Raw genomic sequence first — 8,182 nt, forward strand, 5'->3', positions numbered from 1 at the left:
GCTCAGTTCTGTCCTATATAACAGGATCATTTTTGACCTGAATCATGAGGTATTCAGCCAGGTAGAGGTGTCCACTCTGGCTCTGTATTTCCATCCTTGATGCACCAGATCCTCATGAGGTGACTCAATTCAAATAACTCACTCCCAGCTTGTACCCCAACACAACCCAACTGGTTCCAACCATGATTTCCACTTATAAAGCACTAATTATATGCCAAGCACTGTTTTTAAGTATTTTGCATCTATTAACCCTTTTAATCCTACTACCCTCCTTATGAGTGCAAACTATTATTACTCCTATTTTATAGGTGAGGAAACTCAGGGACAGAAAAGCTAACTAAATTTTCCCAATTTCACACAGCTGAGAAATAGCAGAATCAGGATTCAAACAGGTAGGCCAGCGACAGAGTCCATGCTTTCAGCCCCTACACTATACTGCCTGAGCAGTTCAAACCCATGGCCTTGTTTCCTGCCCCTGCATTATTATTCTATTAACAAATTTTACTTTAATATGTATACAGCGCTTCACAGTTTTAAATGATTTTACCTCCATGATCTTATTTTTCCTCCTGACCACTGGGTGATATAAGACATGTGTGAGGAGCCTGAGGCTCACAGACAAAGTGCATGGGTGGCAGTGAATGGCAGAATCAGACTATAAACTTGGGTCTTTGGCTACCGAAGGCTGGGCTCTTTCTACCACTCTCTCATGATTCTGTCCCCAAAGTTTAGAAAAAGAAGATTCCATAAGGAATGGAATTTCTGATGGAGGTGGGGTCTGACCAAGAACTTGAATTCTAGGTAGCTCTCAGATTGAGGGAGGAGAGGATGAGGAAATAGAAAATAAAAGAAAAAATTAGCTTCAGCTGGTGTGGCTCAGTGGTTTGAATGCCAGCCTGCAAAAGGGTTGCCGGTTCAATTCCCAGTCAAGGCACAGGCCTGGGTTGTAGGCCAAGTTCCCAGCAGGGGGTACACAAGAGGCAACCACACATTGATGTTTCTCTCCCTTTCTCCTTCCCTTCCCCTTCTCTAAAAATAAATATAATCTTTTTTTAAAAAGAATAATAACAGAGAAGATATATAAGAAAGTATATATGTTACACATATTTTCATGAAAAAATTAAAAAGATTTACTCATTAGTGGTTTTGGTATTGAGTGCAAAAGAATGTTAGAAGCAAAATTGACTTCAAGATTTCACCTGTGAGAAACTAGGACATCATCAATGTCATTAGCAGAAACATGAAAAAAGGACGAAGTGGTTTGACATAAAGACTGTAAGTTTGTCTATAACCATGATGAATATTGGGTGACAGTTGAAAATACAAGTGTGAAAATATATATCAGATGGAAAGATCTGGAAATTGGTATCTTAGAGGCATTCACTTAGGGGCGATATTTAAAACTATGGGTTGCCTTGGCTGTGTAGCTCCATTGGTTGAAGTGCCATCTTTGTACACCAAAGCGTTGCAGGTTCAGTCCCCAGTCAGGGCACATACCTAGGTTGTGGGTTTGATCCCTGGTTAGGGCACATATGGGGAGGCAACTGATTGATGTTTCTCTCTCTCCCAACCTCTCTCTCTAAAATCAATAAATGTATCCTCAGATGAAGATTAAACAAATAAAATAAAATAAAACTATGGGTTGATGAGAAGTCACAGGCAAAGAAAATAAGTAATAGATCATGGGCCAAATGCTAAAACTTTGCGAGAAACGAACACTTAGGGAAGAGAAGAGAACCAGAGGGAAAATGGTAGAAATGTAGTTGAATAGATAATATAGACTGATGGATAACAAGGAAGGAGAAAATTCAAGAGGTAGGAAGTGATCATGAATGGCACACAAAGCAAAGAAGTCAAATAAGAAAAGGATTTGGAAAAGTACCCTCAATAGCACTTATCACAATTGAAAATTATTTGGGTAACTTAACATCTTTCCTAACTAAACTGGAGTTACATAAAGGCAGACCTTAACTTAGTATTTCCCACTGTAACTTTAGTGCCTAGCAATACCCAATACATAGCTGTCACCAAATAAATATTTATTAAGTGGATAAATAAATATTTATTAAGTGGGTAAATAAATAAATGAATACAATGAAACATCCTAATAACAGCACAAGTGACCCTTGGAATTACAGCGTCAACAAAGTGATGAAGATGATATGTCACAGGGGAATTTAAAGAAAGGGGGCTTTTAAAAGATAGAAAGTAGGTAGTAAGGTAGTAGGAACAGATTTTGTTAACTTCATCTTAGAGATGTGCTTTTGCTAAAAGGAAAGAAAAACCAGATCAAGTAAATTTCCTCTCCTAGGACAGTATCTATTTATCAATATTGTTCCTTTAAGAACTCTACCTGACTTCCAGATGATTTTTCACAACTTAAGATAGCCGCTACAGTAGCCAGCTCCACAAAGGATGGAAGCAATGGGACCACCTGCTTTATTACTGCTATATTTAGTAGAATCAGAAGCCTAAGGGTTAAGCATGATGAAAGACGGGGAGAAAGCATGATAACGAAAGAGAGATCAAAGGCAATGGTGATACTATCCACAGAAAGACAGAGGCAGGAATGAAAGCAAGTTGCAGAGAAGTTCGAGTCCTGTAAAATCATCCAAAATGTGTTAATGTGTGTGGGTAGGTGAATGTGTGAGAGCAATAGCACATACACAAGCAACATATGGGTTGCACAAAAACATAGTTACAAGTAAATTCCAAACTAGAAAGTATTAAAGACAAAGAGCTAAGTGTTTACACATGCTCGCAAAATAGTCATAACATATGCCTTGTATAATAGAGCTTAGTTAAAACAAACTGCTCATTTTACATATAAAAGTCTCATTTCCTTTTCCTTTCCTTAACATACTAAATAATAAGAAAGTAGTTTCAACAAAAATACTAAACGTGCCTCCAGGACACAAAGAGGTAGAAATAATTACTTTATTATTTAATTCCCTATACCTATTAGAAGACTTTATCAAACTTGAATGAATTCAATGACAACACAGGTAATTCCTAAGCAAAGACTGGCAGAGAATTTTAGAAAATCCTAAGTACATAGAACAAACATGATTTGACAACAAAAAGACATTTTCTCACCTGTTTCCCAGATATTAGTTGCCCATATGTAAACATGTGTATATGTGTGTATGTGTATATGGGTCTGTTGAAGGATTTCACTAGAGTCCAATTGAACGTTTTCACACACTTAAGTCATGGTATACAAATTATAAATCTTGTATTTAAACTGTCATCTAAACAACGTACAAACAACTTAGAAAGTAACATATTAAACGCTCAATTCCTGTGTTTAGGAGACATTTTAAGGAAGCTAAGATTAAAGTAGCATTTTAAAATATGTTATCATCTTAAGGAGTGTTTTCTATTTACTATTTTGAATGTTTTAAATGAATAATTCTTTTTCTCTAAGTATATATTTTCATATATTATGTTGCAGATGTGTTTGCCACTTAAAAAAGGAAGATAGCATTGCTAATTAAAACAATATATACTAAACAGAATTTTTTAAAAACCTGATACATCTTTCTAATGTATATTCATATTCACTGTCAGTATCTCATCTCCTCGTGGTGTTAAAAACACGTTTATCTTGAAATTACTCCAGGGTTTTCAGACTTTAGCAATCCTTCTACTAAATATATATCCATACTGAATGTTTAACCATATTACAAATGTAGCTGAATGCAAACAACAGTTCAACAATGCTAAATAAGACATCTGATTTGTCTAACAAATGAAAGCAATTTAGAGCAAAAGGGCTGCTATCTTATACATAGATGTATGAGAAGATTTTGGCAAAGTGACATGGTACTTCTCCTGTGAACTTGATTTATGTCACTAGGATACATATTTTTATTTGTTCCTGGAGACAATCATTCTTCAGTGGGATTATTGCAATGTTTCCATTTGTAGATTAAATTAAGTGCTAATAACAAGATACTTAACATTTCCCTCCTCAAGCCATCAAACCTATATAAAAGCCCAATGGCTAAAATGTCCCTTTTATAATATTCCTTCCTTTCACCTTTTATTGTAAAAGAGGTATTTCCCAACAGCAAACCCCACCCCTCAAACACAGAAAAATAAAAATATCAAGAAATTGGTTGTCACACTGAAGACCCCTATTCTTACCTCAATTTGATGGTTAGAACATTTTTGGAGGCTCACTTTTCTTTCAGACACTCAAACTGTAGAATGCTGGACTACTTGACCCTCATGGTATGTGGTAGGAGCAAGAACTTGAAAAACCAGTTGCTCGTGTTCCCACAATCTATTTACACATTGAACACACCCAGTAGCATAGAGTAATGTTTATTTGTGGTGGACAGCTATTTCAAGAAGCACGCAGTACCTCCGTTTTCCAAAAGGAATGCCTCTGTTCATCAGCAGGGTAAAGGTAATAGCTGTTTCATCCTCTAAAACACATTTAGAATTTTTTTCATGCAATACTATTAAAATCAATGCTGTAAAGGTGATCCGTTCTTTTAATATTTTATTTCTGAAAAACTATATATCTTAAAGGACCTGAGAAAAAATATATTGCCTTAGCTGGTGTAGCACAGGGGACTGAGTGCTGACTTGTGAACCAAATGGTCACCGGTTCCATTCCTGGTCGGGACACGTGTCTCGGTTGTGGGCCGGGTCCCCAGTGGGCGGGTGAGCAAGAGGCAGCCACATATTGAGGTTTCTCTCCTCATCTTTCTCTCTCCCTTCCCCTCTGTTTAAAAATAAATGAATAAAAAAATCTTTAAAAATATTTAAAAAAGAAAACTATATCTAATGATAATAACTAACACATATGTACACTTTACATATATCAAATCCCATAATTTCTAAAACTTACTAGGTATGAACTATCATTATGCCAATATTACAGATGAGAAAACTAAGTATTTTGCCCACAATTACCCAGTTAGTAAATGGTAGAGCTTTAAGTTAAATCCAGGTACTCCAGCACCACATTCCATGTATCTAATCATGTATGTAATCAAACTGTTATGACTTTTAGAATATAATTTCATAACAGGATATGGCTGCTTGGCTGAACATTAGACAATGAGTGCAGTTTTATTTGTGCTTGCACTATACTGAATCTTAAGGTGAAGTAAGTAAAAATCTAGGAAGATTATTTCCTCTGTCGGGGGCGGTGAAGGCTGACGTCAAAAGCCAGGTTAAGTGCTTGGCAAGGCCATGCTCGACCGCTTGAATCTGCAAAGCAGAGCAAGCTGGCAACTGCCGTCAGCCCCAGCCTGGGGGCGTTGAGAAGGGAGTAGATACCCTCAAGCTTCCGCTGAAGATGACTGCAACCTTTGCAGAAGAAAGCTTTATCATGCAGATAGCCTGGGGACAGAACAATCCGTGCCCATAGGGTTCCCTTAAGTCTGCAAAACTCCCTTGGACTTTATCTAACCAACCCCTATAAAATAAATGCGGAGACTGTGGTCATTGTCATTGTCATTGTCATTGTCTCTCCATCAGAGGACAATGTCCCACTTGGCCCCCACGTTTCTCTAAATTGTCTTGTGTTGTGTCTTTGTGTTGTGCTGTCCTTTCTCAATCTCCCATCACTCCCACTCAGGGACCACCACTCCTCACGGGTCGCAGCATTTCCTCATTATAATTATTCTTTTATATTATCATAATAGGCCTCTTTTTTACATGCAGGGGTCCTTTCGGGTCCCGCACATTGTAAAAACAGGTAAATATAGTTTAAAATACCAAGAGAGTTGCCACTTCCTTATGCTGGAAAAGTCACAAAGGAGAAACCAATATAACACTTTTAAAAAAGTATCAAGGAGAGCAAAGGGGGGAAATTGGGACCACTGTGATAGAATAACAGTAAAAAAAAATTGGAAAAAAAAGCCTTTATACATTTTTTATTTTTTTAATTTATGTTATTCACTGTTCAATACATTTGTCTCTATTTTCCTGCCACCAAACTTCCTTCCCCACCCACCCCCACCTCCCACCATTCCCCACTTTGGCTTTGTCCATGGGTCCTTCACATATGTTCCTTGACTTGACCCTTCCCCTTCTTTTCCCTGTTACCTCCTATCTCCTCCGCTCTGGTTACTATCGGTTTGTTTTTTCTTTCACTGTTGCTGGATATATTTCACTTGCTTTTTGTTTTGTTGATTAGGTTCCACTTATAGGTGAGATCATATGGTATTTGTCTTTCACCCTCTGGCTTATTTCACTTAACATAATGTTCTCCAGTTCCATCCATGCTGTTGTGAAGGGTAGGAGCTCTTTCTTTCTTTCTGCTGCATAGTATTCTATTGTGTAAATGTACTAGAGTTTTTTTAATCCATTCATTTATTGATGGGCACTTGGGTTGCTTCTAATACTTGGCTATTGTAAACTGTGCTGCTATGAACATTGGGGTGCATAGGTTCTTTTGAATTGGTGTTTGGGAATTCTTAGGGTATAATCCCAGCAGTGGAATCACTGGGTCAAAAAGGAGTTCCATTTTCAGCTTTTTCAGGAAATTCCAAACTGTCTTCCACAGTGGGTGCACCTGTCTGCATTCCCAAAAACAGTGTACTGGGGTTCCCTTTTCTCAACAACTTCACCAGCACTTGTTGTTTGTTGATTTGTTTATGATGGTAATTCTGACTGGTGTGAAGTGGTATCTCATTGTGGTTTGAATCTGCATTTCTCTGATGGCTAGTCATGCTGAGCATCCTTTCATATATCTCTGGGCCCCGTGTGTGTCCTCCTTGGAGAAGTGTCTGTTCAAGGCCTTTGCCCATTTTTTAATTGGATTGTTTGTCTTCCTGGAGTGGAGTCACCTGAGTTCTTTATATATTTTGGAAATCAAATCTCTGAGGTATCATTGGCAAATATATTTTCCCATATGGTGGGTTCCCTTTTCATTTTGCTGATATCTTCTTTAGCTGTGCAGAAGCTTCTTATTTAGATGAAATATCATTTGTTTATGCTTTCCTTTATGTCCCTTGTTCTAGGGGACATATTGGTGAAAATATTGCTGCATGGAGTATCTGAGAGTTTCCTGCCTATGTTCTCCTCTAGGACTTTTATGGTGTCATGACTTATATTTAAGTTTTTTATGCATCTGGAGTTTATTTTTCGGTATGGTGAAAGTTGGTGTTCGAATTTTGCATATAGCTGTCCAGATCTCCTAACATCATTTGTTGGAGAGGCTATTTTTTACTCCATTTTATGCTTCTGCCCCATTTGTCAAATAATAATTGACCATAGAGACATGGGTTTATTTCTGGGCTCTCTATTCTGTGCCATTGATCTATGTGTCTGTTCTTATGCCAGTACCAGAATGTTTTGATTACAGTGGCCTTGTAATATAGTTTGATGTCCAGTATTGTGATCCTTCTTACTTTGTTTTTCTTTCTCAAAATTGCAGCAGCTACCTGGGGTCATTTATGGTTCCATATAAATTTTTGAAATGTTTGTTCTATACCTGTGAAATACATCATTGGTATTTTAATAGGGATTGTGTTGAACCTACAAATTGCTTTCAGTAGTATGGACATTTTGATGATGTTAATTCTTCCGATCCATGAACACGGTATATCCTTCCATTTATTTGTGTCTTCCTTAATTACTTTCTTCAGTGTTCTGTAGTTTTCTGAGTACAGGTCTTTTACCTCCTTGGTTAAGTTTATTCCCAGGTACTTTATTTTTCTTGTTGCTATAGAAAATGGGGTATTTTTTCCTGATTTCTGATTCTGATATTTCACTGTTGGTGTACAAAAATGCCTTCGATTTCTGAATATTTACTTTGTATCCTGCTGTTTTGTAAAATTGACTTGTTAGATTCAGTATTTTTTGGTGGAGTCTTTGGAGTTTTCAATGTACATTATCATGTCATCTACAAACAATGAGAGTTTTACTCCCTCCTTTCCAATTTGGATGCCTTTTATTTCTTTTCCTTGTCTGATTGCTATGGCTAGGACTTCCAATACTATGTTGAATAGAAATGGTAAAAGCGGAAAACCTTGTCTTGTTCCCAATATTAGTGGAAAAGCTTTTCATTTTTGCCCTTTGAGTATGATGTTGGCTGTAGGTTTTTTATATATGGCCTTTATTATGTTGAGGTATGCCCCTTTTACTCCCACTTTGCTGAGTGTTTTTATCATAAATGGGTGCTGTACCTTATCAAATACTTTTTCTGCATCTATTGATA

The 8,182-nt window shown here is 37.1% G+C and overlaps 1 protein-coding gene across 3 annotated transcripts in view; it reads right to left on the reverse strand.

Annotated features, from left to right (window-relative positions):
• SYTL5 (synaptotagmin like 5) overlaps positions 1 to 4,195 on the reverse strand; it is a 123,142-nt gene extending 118,947 nt beyond the window's left edge. For all 3 annotated transcript variants that reach the window (XM_054566564.1, XM_054566563.1, XM_054566562.1), the window contains exon 1: positions 4,150 to 4,195. The gene's annotated coding sequence lies outside the window, so the exon portion shown is untranslated. The remainder of the gene's footprint in view (positions 1 to 4,149) is intronic.
• Positions 4,196 to 8,182: the final 3,987 nt, after the last annotated feature.

The sequence above is a fragment of the Pteronotus mesoamericanus genome, unplaced genomic scaffold (assembly GCF_021234165.1).
Source record: "Pteronotus mesoamericanus isolate MK-2021 breed Mesoamerican mustached bat unplaced genomic scaffold, CSHL_Meso_final contig_173, whole genome shotgun sequence".
NCBI lineage: Eukaryota > Metazoa > Chordata > Mammalia > Chiroptera > Mormoopidae > Pteronotus > Pteronotus mesoamericanus.